The 14,949-nt window shown below is 43.8% G+C and overlaps 1 protein-coding gene across 1 annotated transcript in view; it reads left to right on the top strand.

Annotated features, from left to right (window-relative positions):
- The first annotated feature begins 621 nt into the window (after positions 1-621).
- COLEC10 (collectin subfamily member 10) overlaps positions 622-14,949 on the top strand; it is a 164,062-nt gene continuing 149,734 nt past the window's right edge. Inside the window, exon 1 of the mRNA XM_045003954.1 lies at positions 622-693. The gene's annotated coding sequence lies outside the window, so the exon portion shown is untranslated. The remainder of the gene's footprint in view (positions 694-14,949) is intronic.

Here is a 14,949-nt window from a genome sequence, read left to right as displayed (position 1 = left end):
CCACCCGCCTTGGGGTCAGTTTAGTCCAAGGCTTTTCCCTGGAGGGGAAACCTAAACCACAATAGGTAAGAGGGGGTTAGCAATGTAAATGATCCACAGGATATGTCCCTCTTTGGCTGTTTCAAGGGTGGGTCCCTTCCTTCTTTCAGGGAGGGCCCCTTTGGGGCAGCTGTATCAGAGTCTTAGGTTTCCCTCTGCTCTGCTGGAGCTGCAGCCTGCAGGTCTGCTCACCTCCAGCTTTGCCATCCAAATGAGCTAATTCTCTGACGGTTGACTGCTCCAGCAGATGGAACATTTGCTGCAGGTGTGGCAGGGTGGGGCTGGCTGAGCCCCAAATGATCCCTCAATCCCTTGTTGCCTAGTGTGGGGTTTGTACACCCCATCACACTGGCAGGTGTTTGTCTAACCTGTCCTGAAAAAACCTGCCCTGCCAGGAATTCCACACCATCTTTTGGAAGCCTGTTCTAGTGCTTAACAATAATATAACTCTTTTATTTATTCCTTTTTGATTTTCAGATCATTAAAGAATTCCTGATAGAGCCATACTGGCCTCTTCCTATCTTTTCTTCAGATCAGAATAGTTGGCAGTTGTGCCTTTAATGTTGTCTCCTTGAGAAACTGCCAGCTCCCCTGCACTCCTTTTGCCCTAAGATTTTCTTCCCCTGGGACCTTACCTACCAGTTCGGAGTCTGTGTAAGTCTGCTTTTTATAAGTGCATTGTCCTTATAGTTCTGCTGCTCTCACTCTTCCCTTACAGTCATGAAATCTCTCTCTTCATGATCACTTTCACCCACATTGCCTTCCACTTTCAGATTTGCAACCAACTCCTCCCTGTTGGTCAGAATCAAGTCTAAAATGGCTGCCCCTCTGGTTACTTCCTCCAGTGCAGCAGGGTGTGGAGGAAAAGTAGCTTCATGAAGCTAAGTGTTAATGATAATGTCCAGTAACTTATTGGGATATATAGGGGACAACTTCCCTAATACATTCTAATAAGTTATTAGACATTATTAACACAACTCCTTGGACATACTTTTTTCCCCACACCCTAATTCAGTGGAATATAAGCAGAAGACATCACACTAGCACTGGCAGGCTTTTCCACACACACCCCCTTTCCTCCTCTCCCTTCCCCGTATGCACATGAACAGCTCCAAGCATGAGACCTGTCAGACACTTCCAATCTCCCCACATCATTTCTTTGTTTCCAGCCTTCCTCATGTACCGGCACCCTTTTCCCAGCCCATCTGATCTCTGCAGTTTGATGCCTCACTCCCGCATCTGTCTCCAAGACACACAATAATATGTTGCTTTCATCTGTAGTTGTTTCTTTTGCTCAGCCGCTAATGCAGTTAATGAAAGGGTATTTGTTAAGGATGCTTTTATTAACCCCATCGCTGCTATTCCTTTCATGTACTTAGTCTAATTATTTAGAACAAATACCAGGACATTCCCTGTAACAATAAGAATATTTTTTTCAATAGTGGTAAATCTACTGAACATCCAAAGTCACTGAAGGAGCTAAAGAAAGCAACCATTTCTGTTGTTTTCCCTTATATAGGTATCAATATATTTTAATTTGCTTCTTTCTATTAACTGTGTTTCCTTGACTGTTTCCACAGCAATCTCAATTGTAATTATGTAAGAGTTAACTTGTTCCCCATGCCTAACATAACCCACAATTAGTTGTCTTGTGTCCATAGTTCATGACTCAACTCTGTGGTTTTTGTATATCAAAGGGCTCGGTTACCAGATTTTTTTATACTGTAATACTTATGCCTCTATTGACAGAGGGCAGAAAAACCTGAGCACAGCTGTTTCATTTGAGGGAGTAAAACAACCAGAAAACCAGACAGTTAATTTTATGAAGAATTAAAGATCATACTTGGGTGCAATCCAAAATACTGCATAATCTTTTAAGAGAAATTGTTTTCTTGAAGAACATATATATATAAAGTCACTTGGAAACTGAGTTCAGGCCTTTTCAGGAGCAAATATTATCTTAATACTTTATTCGTAGATGATAGGAATGGACTTGAACTAAGGAGGGATTGCCTTCTCCACTGACAGGCTAAGTGCTGTATCTAATGCAGCAGTTCGCAGACCATGTTTAAAGGGTCTGACAAAGGTGACTATGAAAATAAAAAGAACAGGAGTACTTGTGGCACCTTAGAGACTAACAAATTTATTTGAGCATAAGCTTTTGTGGGCTAAACCCCACTTCATCGGATGCATAGAATAGAACACACAGAAAGAAGATATTTATACATATAGACAGCATGAAAAGGTGGGAGTAGCCATACCAACTGTAAGAGGCCAATCAGTTGAGATGAGCTATCATCAGCAGGAGAGAGAAAAAAACCTTTGAAGTGATAATCGAGATGACTGATAGAAGGTCTGAGGATATTTTAACATGGGGAAATAGATTCAATTAGTGTAATGACCCAACCATTCCCAGGCCTCTTACAGTTGGTATGGCTACTCCCACCTTTTCATGTTCTCTGTATGTATAAATATCTTCTGTGTGTTCCATTCTATGCATCCGATGAAGTAGGTTTTAGCCCACAAAAGCTTATGCTCAAATAAATTTGTTAGTCTCTAAAGTGCCACAAGTACTCTTGTTCTTTTTGCAGATACAGACTAACACGGCTGCTACTCTGAAACCTATGAAAATAAAATTTCAGATCCCAGAGAGGGCATTCTGTTTTTCTGATCAATCAAAAGTATGTGAATACCCCCACCTACAGGTCAAAACCTGGAAGTGTTGTCATTACCATAGAAGACCACAATTTAGTACCCTTTTCTCATGCTGCATCAAATGCAGCACTGAGCACATGCCACATTTATACTTGAATTCTGTTCAGTCAGTTTTCAATCTAAGGTATATATAGTAGGGGTCTGCAGACCACAGGTTGAATTTTCAAAATAGCAAATGAAATTCAATATTGATAAATGCAAAGTAATGCACATTGGATTACATAATGCAAACTATATGTATAAAATGATGGGGTCTAAATTAGCTTGCCACTCAAGAAAGAGGTCTTGGAGTCATTGTGGCTAGTTCTCTGAAACATCCACTCAGTGTGCAGTGGCAGTCAAAAAAGCAAACAGAATGTTGGGAATCATTAAGAAAGGGATAGATAATAGGACAGAAAATATCATATATCCTCTATATAACTCCATGGTACGCCCACATCTTGAATACTGTGTGCAGATGTGGTGGCCCCATCTCAAAAAAGATATATTGGAATCAGAAAAGGTTCAGAAAAGGGCAACAAAAATTATTAGGGAACAGCTTCTGTATGAGGAGAGATTAATAAGATTGGGACTTTTCAGCTTGGGAAAGAGATGACTAATGGGGAATATGATAGAGGTCTATAAAATCATGACTGGTGTAGAGAAAGTAAATAAGGAAGTATTATTTACTTCTTCTCATAACACAAGAACTAGGGGTCACCAAATGAAATTAATAGGCATCAGGTTTAAAACAATTAAAAGGAAGTATTTCTTCACACAATGCACAGTCAACCTGTGGAACTCTTTGCCAAAGGATGTTGTGAAGGCCAAGACTATAACAGGGTTCAAAATAGAACTAGATAAATTCATAGAGGATAGGTCCATCAATGGCTATTAGCCAGGACGGGCAGGGATGGTGTCCCTAGCCTCTGTTTGCCAGAAGCTGGGAATGTGCGACAGAAAATGGATCACTTGATGATTACCTGCTCTGTACATTCCCTGTGGGGCACTTGGCATTGGCCACTGTCAGAAGATAGGATACTGAGCTAGATGGACCTTTGGTCTGACCCAATATGGCCATTCTTATGTTCTGAACTGACCTTCATTCAAGCATCCACCTTTATGGAATGAGAGAAATAATTAGGACCTGATGTAAAGCATTGTGTAGATTTATTTACGTTTATTATTGTACATTTATTGAGATGTGAGATGACATACCCTCACCTTATTAGAGAGGGGGCTAATGATACAGTTCCACATGAGAAATTATTAGTTAAATTGGAGAAGATGGGGATTAATATGAGAATTGAAAGGTGGATAAGGAGCTGGTTAAAGGGGAGACTACAACTGGTCATACTGAAAGGTGACTGTCATGCTGGAGGAAGGTTACTAGTGGAATTCCTCAAGGATTGGTCTTGGGACCAATCTTATTTAACATTTTTATTAATGACCTTGGCACAAAAAGTGGTAGTGTGCTAATAAAATTTTTGGATGACACAAAGTTGGGAGGTATTGCCAATATGGAGGGGAACCGGAATATGATACAAGATGATCTGGATGACCTTTTAAACTGGAGTATAGAAATGAGATGAAATTTAATAGTGCAAAGTGCAAGGTCATGCATATAGGGACTAACAACAAGAATTTGTGCTATAAATTGGGGACAGATCAGTTGGAAGTGAAAATATGGTCTCACAAGGCAATGTTTTCATACATAAAGGAAAAGTTACCATTTCAAAAATAAGCAATAGGAAATGGACATTTTTAATTCAGGCTGTTTTGTGATTTTTGCATTCAGGAAAAAACTTGCATCTGTTTTCCATATAGCAAAATTAAAAGTAGGACTTCTCCATAGAAAGAAGGCTGTAAGTGAAAGCATGAATTCAGATCACAGTATCATATAGTGTTACATGAAACTACTAACATCTGTTGAATCTTAATCCCACTGACTAAAATAAATGGAGATATCAGATGTTAAATTAACTTCAGAAGAAAAAATCTCTAAGAAATCTATTGCATATCAGTCATCCGACTTCCACATTTTAATACCAGGATCAGAATTTCCTTGCAATATTTTCTATTCATTGTTCTTTTTCAGGGTGCATAAGAAACAAAATAATTGATTTTTCTGTTGGGGAGAGACAATAATCAAACCACCCAAATATAATGGTAGGAAAACTGTAAAAACTCACATGCAATTCCTAGGTTTTTACAGAATGTGGAAGGACATGCAGAATAAATCTGATACACTCCCGATGAACTGGAATGTATTTTCAGCAGATGTGTCAAGATAGTGTGTAGTAGAACCTAGCTCTTTGAAGATTTTTTGGTACTAAAATAGAGCTGGCTGCTTGACTGGTGGATGAATTTTAAAGCTGTGCTTCCTAGTTGTGAAATTAGGGCCTGGTCTACACTACAGAATTAGGCCAACATAAGCTGCCTTGCATTGACCTAGCTGTGGAAGTGTCTTCACTTAAATTTTGCCCCCACCGACGTAAATGCCTCTTTACACTGATTTAGTAACACCAGCTCTCTAAATGGCATAGAGTCACAGTCGATGTAATTAGGTTGACACAGTGTCACTGTAGACACTGCGTTACTTACATCAACTGTTACTGGCTTTCAGGAGCTGTCCCACAATGTCCCATGCTGACAATACAATCGATACAAGTGCTCCTGGGGAGAACATGCACTGCCAACACAAGGAGCCACATGTGTGCACACACACAAGCAATTTAATAATGCAGTGGCTGTATGCCGATGCAGGTTAGGTTGACATAATTTTGTAGTGCCGACATAGCCTAGGAGTTTGCATATAAGATGAATTTTACCCCTTTGCAGATAGCCCCTGAAAAGGAGGCCTGTGCACTACTTGAGTGCATCAGTGTGAATTTAAGCACCTTATGTTAGTCATCTGGATATGAAAGTTTTGGTCCATACCTCTCTGTAATCCGGTTTCCTTATTTGGAAAATGGAGATATCTACCTATATCACAAGGGTGTAGAGAGACTTAGTATCTGGAAAGCACTTTGAGATCCTAAGAGAGGGTATTTTCAGAGTGCAAGAGTATATTACAATAATCAACTTTTTCCACAGTTAGATGAACAGAACCCTTGGACCTTTGAATTTTGCCCATTACTAGGGGTAAGCATAGCAGAGGACTGCCAGTCAATGCCAAATAATGGCAAATGGCTTGCTCTTCCCAAAGCCATAAACTGAAGTGAGCTCAATGCATATGGATGCCTGGAGAAGCAACTTATAAAAATAGCAGGCTGTTTGTGCTTGATCATTACACTCTTCCATTTCATAGGTAGTTAATGCTACAAGCAGCGTCTCTCTGTAATTGTGGTAGTGCACAATCACTGCTCTCTGGTCTGGTGGGGTCATTTGGAAGGGATCTTAAGCATGCTGTCTGTTAGCATTTAGTCCCAATAGTTAAAAACAAAAAAACCCCAACAGCTGTGGTTGTCCTAAAAGTGTGTAATTTTTGTTAGTTCCTCTGAAAGACTGACAATGCTGAAGATCTTTTGTTAACATCCCAGCTTTCTAGGTCTTTCAACTGAGTCTGGAAGCTAACAGAAACTTGCATGATTTCTCTTTTGTATACCTCATTCTCCATATTCCTTGCCTCTCCAGATTAGATATTTTCTGCTGCATTCCCTGTTGCAAAGTGATGAAGCCTTCCAACTTCTCACTTATCCCTCTATTTAGATGTCTATGTTCGACAGTCTGACTTTTAGCAATGATGCAACTTTATTATAATAATACATGCTAATTTATAGGCTTCCATGCCTGACAGTCACTGGGCAGCTTTAACTAAAATAACTAAAAATGACTTTGCAATAAGCCAGGGCAAAATGCCTATAAAAACATATCCAGGGCCAACAACATAAAATCCCCAAGCAACTAAACAAAAAAGGAAACAAGAACGTCAGGAGCCTTGCCCACAAATGTACCAGGGCATATATGGAGGGACCACACATTCTGGAGTCAACAGAGAAAGCCCAGACCTCCTGACCACTTCAGGTTAGAATACAAGATTGCCAGCTGTCCAACACCAGTGTCTAAATTGCCATGCAAGACACTTGGCCTTTGACTGTGTCATGTGACCATAGAAAAGAGCAGCAGTAAGTCACTTTCTTCTAGCCCTGAACAAGGAACTTCATTAGGAAAACAGTGTTATCCTTAAAGTTACTCTGTCTCCCTTTGCTTCACATTCAACATCAGAATGTGGGCAGAAGTCAACCAGAGCCATTCATGGTCCATGAGCTAGATAAGGACCTTAGCTCCATCAAACCAGGCACAGCAGCGGGGCATGATAACATCTTGCCAGAATTCCATAAGTATCTTGGACCAAAGGAGTCACAGTGGCTCACTAACTTCTATATATGCGTCATTAATGAGAAGAAGCTACCATGCGCTTGGGATCAAGCAAAGATTATTGCCATTCTTAACCTGGGCAAGGACCCCCACAACATGGCAAGTTACCACCCAATATCATTACTCTCAGTGTGCTTCAAGGTCCATTGATCCTCCAATGAATTGCTCCAGAGTTGGACAGTGTCTTGCAGGTTGAGCTGGCAGGGTCCAGTAAAGGACATAGCACCTGTGATCAAGTCGGGCCTTGACCACATTTATCAAAAATGGTTTTCAACAAAACCTAAAGACAGGAGACATATTCCTGGATTTGACCGCAGCTTATGACATGGTCTGACCCAGAGGCCTTCTGTGTAAACTCTAAGTTGCCTCACATTGGGTGGTCAAAGTAGTAGAGCATTTTGTCCAAAACAGGGGGTTCACAGTACACATGGGCGACTGTTGCAGTTCCTGGAAGTGTCACATTAACGGGTCTTCCTCAAGGTTCAGTTCTTTCACCAATACTGTTCAATGTGTACATCAATGACTCACCAGCAACACTCTTGTGCAAGTTTATGTACGCCGATGTCATCTGCTGTAGCTATCAAGCTCATTCCTTCTCAGCAATTGACACAGTCTTGAAAGATGATATGAAGCTCATGACAGACTACTGTAATTGATGGCACCTGTGCCGAGCTTTTCTAAGATGGTTTATAACATATTTCATCTGTATAACACAAGCGCAAGCCACAAGTAAAATATTTTCTTAAATGGTCAATGCCTGCAGCACGACCCAAACCCAGTTTACCTTGGCGTAAAATTGGATAGGTCATCAACATACCACAACCACTTGAGGAAGACAGCAGCCAAAGTTAGCACTCGGAACAACTTGTTCAGAAAGCTGGCCAGATCAATCTGGGGTATGAGCGCCTGGATGCTTAGAACATCAGTCTTTGCTCTGCTATTCAACAGCAGAGTATTGTGCTCCTGTCTGGTGTCGCTTGTCTCATTTGAGGCTGGTTGATGTAGAGCTTAACAAAGCTATGCACATTTTTACTGGGACTTTACGTGCCATGGCTGGCAATGTTAGTAACAAAGCACTTCCTCTTATTCACTGTGAAGGGGTCTCCATCATGATCTTTCTTCAACCACCTCCCTGTTCGTCTGTCTTCTAGATGCCCTTTACGGTCACCTATGCCACCCCAGGACATAACGGTGGAATCTGCCTGGCGTAACAAGTGGTCTCTTGTCAACAACCCAACCATCTATCCACCAGGTTTTGACCTGTGTAGCCTTTTATTTTATTTAAAGTGAATTTAGTAATTTGGTATTACACCACCGTAGGTTCGGCTCTGCAGTGGCTACAGTTTCAAGCTTAACAGAGTGAAAGTCACCTCTGCTACTTGCTTCAGATTTAGATTCTTTAGGAACACATAAAAACCAAGGGTAGTGATCACACCAGGGGTGGGCAAACTACGGTCCGTGGGCTGCGTCTGGCACCTCAGATGTTTTAATCTGGCACTCGAGCTCCCGCCAGGGAGCAGGGTCTGGGGCTTGTCCTGCTCTGGTGCTCCAGGCATGGAGTGGGGTTGGGGGCTTACCTCGCTGTGTGTGCGCCATGGCTCCATGCAGCTCCTGGAAGCAGCGGCATGTCCCCCCTTTGGCTCCTATGTGTAGGGGCAGCCAGGGGGCTCCGCACACTGCCCCTGCCCCAAGTGCCACCCCCGCAGCTCCCATTGGCTGGGAACCATGGCCAATGGGAGCTCCAAGGGTGGCACCTGCGGACAGGGCAGCTCGCAGAACCACCTGGCTGGTGCCATGCCTCCACATAGGAGCCAGAGTGGGGACATGCCGCTGCTTCCAGGAGCTGAGGAGGCGGCAACTGCGGATGGGGCAGCACGCAGAGCCGACTGGCTGCACCTCCGTGTAGAAGCCAGAATGGGGACATGACACTGCTTCTGGGAGCTGCTTGAGGTACGCGCCGCCCAGAGCCTAGACCTCGTCCTGACCCCAACCCCCTGCTCCAGCCCTGATTGCCCTCCTGCCCTCCGAATCCCTCTGTCCCAGGCCAGAGCACCCTCCTGAATCCCAAACCCCTCATCCCCAGCACCACCCCAGAGCCCGCAACCCCAGCCACAGCCCTCAGCCTCCCCTGCACCCCAACCCCCTGCCCCAGCCTGGAGACCCCTCCCGCACTCTGAACTCCTCATTTCTGGCCCACACCCCCAGCCAGAGCCCCCACCCCCTCCTACGCCCCAACCCCCAATTTTGTGAGCATTCGTGGCCTGCCATACAATTTCCATACCCAAATGTGGCCCTTGGGACAAAAAGTTTGCCCACCCCTGGGCCGCACATACATTTACAAATACAAGGTCTAGTCTGTTTTACAAGTGTTATTAAAGTCACAGTTAAAGTTATGAATAGCCAAATATACAGCAATTTTATACAGACCAATGCACAAGTTACAAAGTTGGTTATACTCACATCACATAATCTGGACACCCTCTTTTTATAATGTGATTTTGACAATACTTCATTAGCATTTATGCATATAGTGCATCCTGTGGTTAGGGCATGTGTTAGAAAAATGTGACTACCGAGTATCTTGTAAGCAAAAACATTATTCTTACTGTTAATTTTTTGCATGATCACCCATTAGTACCTCCTTTTCCCTTAATCTTGTGGCACAGGGTCATTCCCTGGTCACTTACTTATGTCTAGCATTTCTTAAGCCTATGGCCTACTATGGCTAAGCTAAAATCTTGCAGGCCTCAGCCTGTAGGCCTTGCGTTTCAGCCCTATTTACTTAGATACCTAATACATAATTATCCCTTCTAACTACTGATCAGTCTCATACTTCTATAATCCTACACTTTAATTCTATTAGCATACAATGGTTATATATGACATAACACGATAAAACACCCAATAAATGAACAATAAACTAATTGGCTACACCTGCCACGGCACTTGTGGTCATCCCTTTACCAGTTTCAAACAGAATAGGGCAATTGTGTAGCCAAGCTCTTCAAACGGGGTTTCTCTCACAACCCACAGTACAGATGCGGTCAACTTCAGACATGATGAGTGCCCACCAACTTACTTCGATGGCAGGCTGATGACGATGCTATCAAATGGCTGGGCACACTGTGCATACGCTGAGAGACTGGGCAGCATCTGTTTAGATGCTTTCCCACTCCCTTGCTGCCACATATTTAAAGCAACAGTACATGTACCCTAACAGATGGCCCAAGTGGTCCTATATTATTTGAGGTTAAATATGCTAATTGCAGAGTATGGGTTTTACTGACTCAGTCAGAAGAATTCATCAGGAAGAGCCACTGGGTTTAATAACAGAATGACGAGTCAGAGGGTTTGGATTCTGTTCCTGGCTCTGCCACAAATTTCCTGCCTGCATCAGTGTGTCACTGTCACTCAAACCCTTTGTGCCTCCATTCCTTAACCTACACAGTGAGGATAATAGTCCTTGCAATACCTATTTCAGAGGGTTTAATTCACTCTGATTTGTGAATCTCTGAGATGCAAAGTTTGAAGGTTCTACAAAGGTTCCTAGACATTTTGGTGCCCTACGCACCAGGTGCATTTTGGTGCCCCAGGCCTCGGGGGGGGGGCAGGAGCAGTCTTGAGGAGCAGGGGGGAACCCCCTCCCAGCACAAGCTGGCAGAGTGGAGTGAGTTGGGGCCGGGTCGCTCCACTTCCTGCTGCCCGGTGATTGCAGGGTGGGCCCAACCCCGTGCTCGCGGGGCAGCGGGAAGTGACCTGGCCCCAGCTCTGCTCACTTTGCTCACCACCTCACCAGCCACTCATTCGCTAGCTGTCAGTCACCTTCTGCTGCCACCTGCCTCTCTGCTGTGACCTCTGCACATCAGTCTCTTAGTGGTTTTTAGGTGGAAATCTTGTTTTAAAAGAAAAGCTACTCAAGCAAATGTTAACACTAAGGAGGACAAGAAGATTCGTAGGCCAGTACAATGTTTAATGGCTACTTACTGAGTCAGCAATTAATGACTGCAAGAGAGATTTTGCATAGAGCAAGAAAAACCTCGGAGACAGCTCTGTAATCCAAAGGTAGCAAGAGCAGCTTTATTCAAAGATTTTGACAATGGTCTGCATGTAGTACTGCATACGGTGTGCACCACTGAGCATATAACCGAATCAAGAAATTCAGGCAGGGCTAGGGTGACCAGGTGTCTTGTTTTCGACCAGAAAGTGGAAAGGGGGATTATAGAATCATAGAATATCAGGGTTGGAAGGGACCTCAGGAGGTCATCTAGTCCAACCCCCTGCTCAAAGCAGGACCAATCCCCATCTAAATCATCCCAGCCAGGGCTTTGTCAAGCCTGACCTTAAAAACCTCTAAGGAAGGAGATTCCACCACCTCCCTAGGTAACCCATTCCAGTGCTTCACCACCCTTCTAGTGAAAAAGCTTTTCCTAATATCCAACCTAAATCTCCCCCATTGCAATTGAGACCATTACTCCTTGTTCTCTCATCTGGTACCACTGAGAACAGTCTAGATCCATCCTCTTTGGAACCCCCTTTCAGGTAGTTGAAAGCAGCTATCAAATCCCCCCTCATTCTTCTCTTCTGCAGGCTAAACAATCTCAGTTCCCTCAGCCTCTCCTCATAAGTCATGTGCTCCAGCCCCCTAATCATTTTTGTTGCCCTCCGCTGGACTCTTTCCAATTTTTCCACATCCTTCTTGTAGTGTGGGGCCCAAAACTGGACACAGTACTCCAGATGAGGCCTCACCAGTGCTGAGTAGAGGGGAATGATCACGTCCCTCGATCTGCTGGAAATGCCCCTACTTATACAACCCAAAATGCCATTAGCCTTCTTGGCAACAAGGGCACACTGTCGACTCATATCCAGCTTCTCGTCCACTGTAACTCCTAGGTCCTTTTCTGCAGAACTGCTGCCTAGCCATTCGGTCCCTAGTCTGTAGCAGTGCATGGAATTCTTCCATCCTAAGTGCAGGACTCTGCACTTGTCCTTGTTGAACCTCATCAGATTTCTTTTGACCCAATCCTCTAATTTGTCTAGGTTCCTCTGTATCCTATCCCTACCCTCCAGCGTATCTACCACTCCTCCCAGTTTAATGTCATCTGCAAACTTGCTGAGGGTGCAATCCATGCCATCCTCCAGATCATTAATGAAGATATTGAACAAAACCGGCCCCAGAACCGACTCTTGGGGCACTTTGCTTGATATCAGCTACCAACTAGATATGGAACCATTGATCACTACCCGTTGAGCCTGACAATCTAGCCAGCTTTTTATCCACCTTGTAGTCCATTCATTCAGCCCATACGTCTTTAACTTGCTGGCAAGAATATTGTGGGAGACCGTATCAAAAGCTTTGCTAAAGTCAAGGAATAACACATCCATTGCTTTCCCCTCATCCACAGATCCAGTTATCTTCTCATAGAAGGCAATTAGGTTAGTCAGGCATGACTTGCCCTTGGTGAATCCATGCTGACTGTTCCTGATCACTTTCCTCTCCTCTAAGTGCTTCAGAATTGATTCCTTGAGGACCTGTTCCACGATTTTTCCAGGGACTGAGGTGAAGCTGACTGGCCTGTAGTTCCCCAGATCCTCCTTCTTCCTTTTTTTAAACATGGGCACTACATTAGCCTTTTTCCAGTCATCTGGGACCTCCCCCAATGGCCATCAGTTTTCAAAGATAATGGCCAATGGCTCTGCAGTCACATCCACCAACTCCTTTAGCACCCTTGGATACAACGCATCCAGCCCCATGGATTTGTGCTCGTCCAGGTTTTCTAAATAGTCCCGAAACACTTCTTTCTCCACAGACGGCTGGTCACCTCCTCCCCATGTTATGCTGCCCAGTGCAGCAGTCTGGGAGCTGACCTTGTTTGTGAAGACAGAGGCAAAAAAAGCATTGAGTACACTAGCTTTTTCCACATCCTCTGTCACTAGGTTGCCTCCCTCATTCAGTAAGGGGCCCACACTTTCCTTGACTTTCTTCTTGTTGCTAACATACCTGAAGAAACCCTTCCTGTTACTCTTAACATCTCTTGCTAGCTGTATCTCCTGATCTACTGAGCGGACACCCACAGTCCAGTTACTATGGGCGGAGGGTGGGGGCAGGAGGAACCAAGTCATCACATGCACCAGCCCCTACTCAGCCCCTCCTACCTGCATTGAGCAACTGCAGGTCCCAGCCCCGGCTCTGCAGGTGAGTCCCTCCTGACCCACACAGGGAGGGGGGAGAGAGGGCAAAAGCAGTGAGTGATGGAGGGAGGGGCCTTGGGGGGAAGGGGCAGGGCAGAACAGGGCCTCAGGGGAAGTGGTGGGGCAGGGACAGGGACAGGTCTTCTGGGGGAAGGGGTGGGGAAAGGAAGGTTCCAGCATTCCTGCTGGAATGTCCAGTTTTTAAATATTATGAAGTTGGCAACCCTAGGCAGGGCTCTAGGCTCTTTACTTCTGCACCACTGTCAAAGGCACCTGAGGCAGAAACACTTACAGAAGAATGCTGACTACTGGTATTCTGTGCAGTGTGGTTACAGCTGTGTTAGTTCCAGGATATTAGGGAGACAAGATGAGTGAGGTAATATCTTTTATTGGACCAATTTCTGGTGATGAGAAAGACAAGACAATGGCTAAATGTTGCCCTCATTTATTAGTGCAACCTCTATTTGTTTTGTTTTTAAATGGGGTTGCATATTTGTAACTCAGGGCAAACGTTAATCCCAGTCTTGTTGCAAAAATGGTCTAAATATTTCTTCTGTAGCAAAGCCAGATGGAGAGAGAATTGTGGTGTGTTTTTTTTCTTGAGTACTTTGAAGGAAAAATCAAATTTTATTATAGATACCTTAGAGAATGATTACTTCAGCTTTTTATTGCTCCAGTTCACAATATATGAAACCAGCTCAACCATCTATCTAATCATACAAAGGCAATCAAAAGCACATTACATAGAATATATGATTCAACACAGTGCAATATAATACAATTCTAACAATCCAGAAAAAAAATAATTTGGATTCTCTGGCCTATCAGACTTTCCTGACCTATATGTAGCAAAGATTTGATTAGTGTTTAGTTCTCATCCAGTATTTGTTTCCCTGAGCCAGAAACAAAAACAATATTAGGTTAGTGTTGGTAGGGAACAGAACTTACTTTGGTCTCTGCTTTTTCTTTTCAATTGAGTACAATACAGCAAAAACAAAGCAAGCTTAGAATCAGAGGAAACATGCTATAGGATAGGAAGGACCCATGTTCCAGTAACTTTATTAGTTGAATGGTAACTAATGTGTATGAAACGATTGTACAATTCTTGTATACAGTGTAGTGTAACAAAATGTAAATGAATGTTTCGAAAGTGCTGTTATTGTTTGCTGACAGACCTTGTTGAAGCCAATGGGTATGACAGGCATTCTTTCAAGCTCAACAGAAGGAACAATCAAGCCCCTTTATGTAGTGATAATAGGTAGAGGCTGTGGGGCTACCAGCTGAGGCAGGTCACTGCTAGTCCATGTGGACTTGGCAGTTTCCCTGGCTGCAAGCACAGGAGCTAGGATTGGGTACGGGATGTGTGATGTGTGTCTAGGAGGTACCAGTAAGCCAGGAGAAGGAGTTGTGAGTTTCTGCCTGAAAGGAACAGCTTCTTGGCATAGAGCTTGCTAGAATGGCAGATTAGGGGCCTTCTGAGCAAGGATACCACCTACTGGTGGTAGTTTCTATTTTGTTCAGGGAAATAGGATCTTGTGTAGATGGGTTTTTGGTTGTTTTTTGTAAACAAACAAGATCACACTATGAATATCCCTGACTCATGTCACCAATTTTCCCTCCGAATGGAAACAACCCTGCAAGGCTCCA

Source organism: Mauremys mutica, chromosome 2, assembly GCF_020497125.1.
Source record: "Mauremys mutica isolate MM-2020 ecotype Southern chromosome 2, ASM2049712v1, whole genome shotgun sequence".
Lineage (NCBI taxonomy): Eukaryota > Metazoa > Chordata > Testudines > Geoemydidae > Mauremys > Mauremys mutica.
This window is presented reverse-complemented; position numbering and strand designations above follow the sequence as displayed.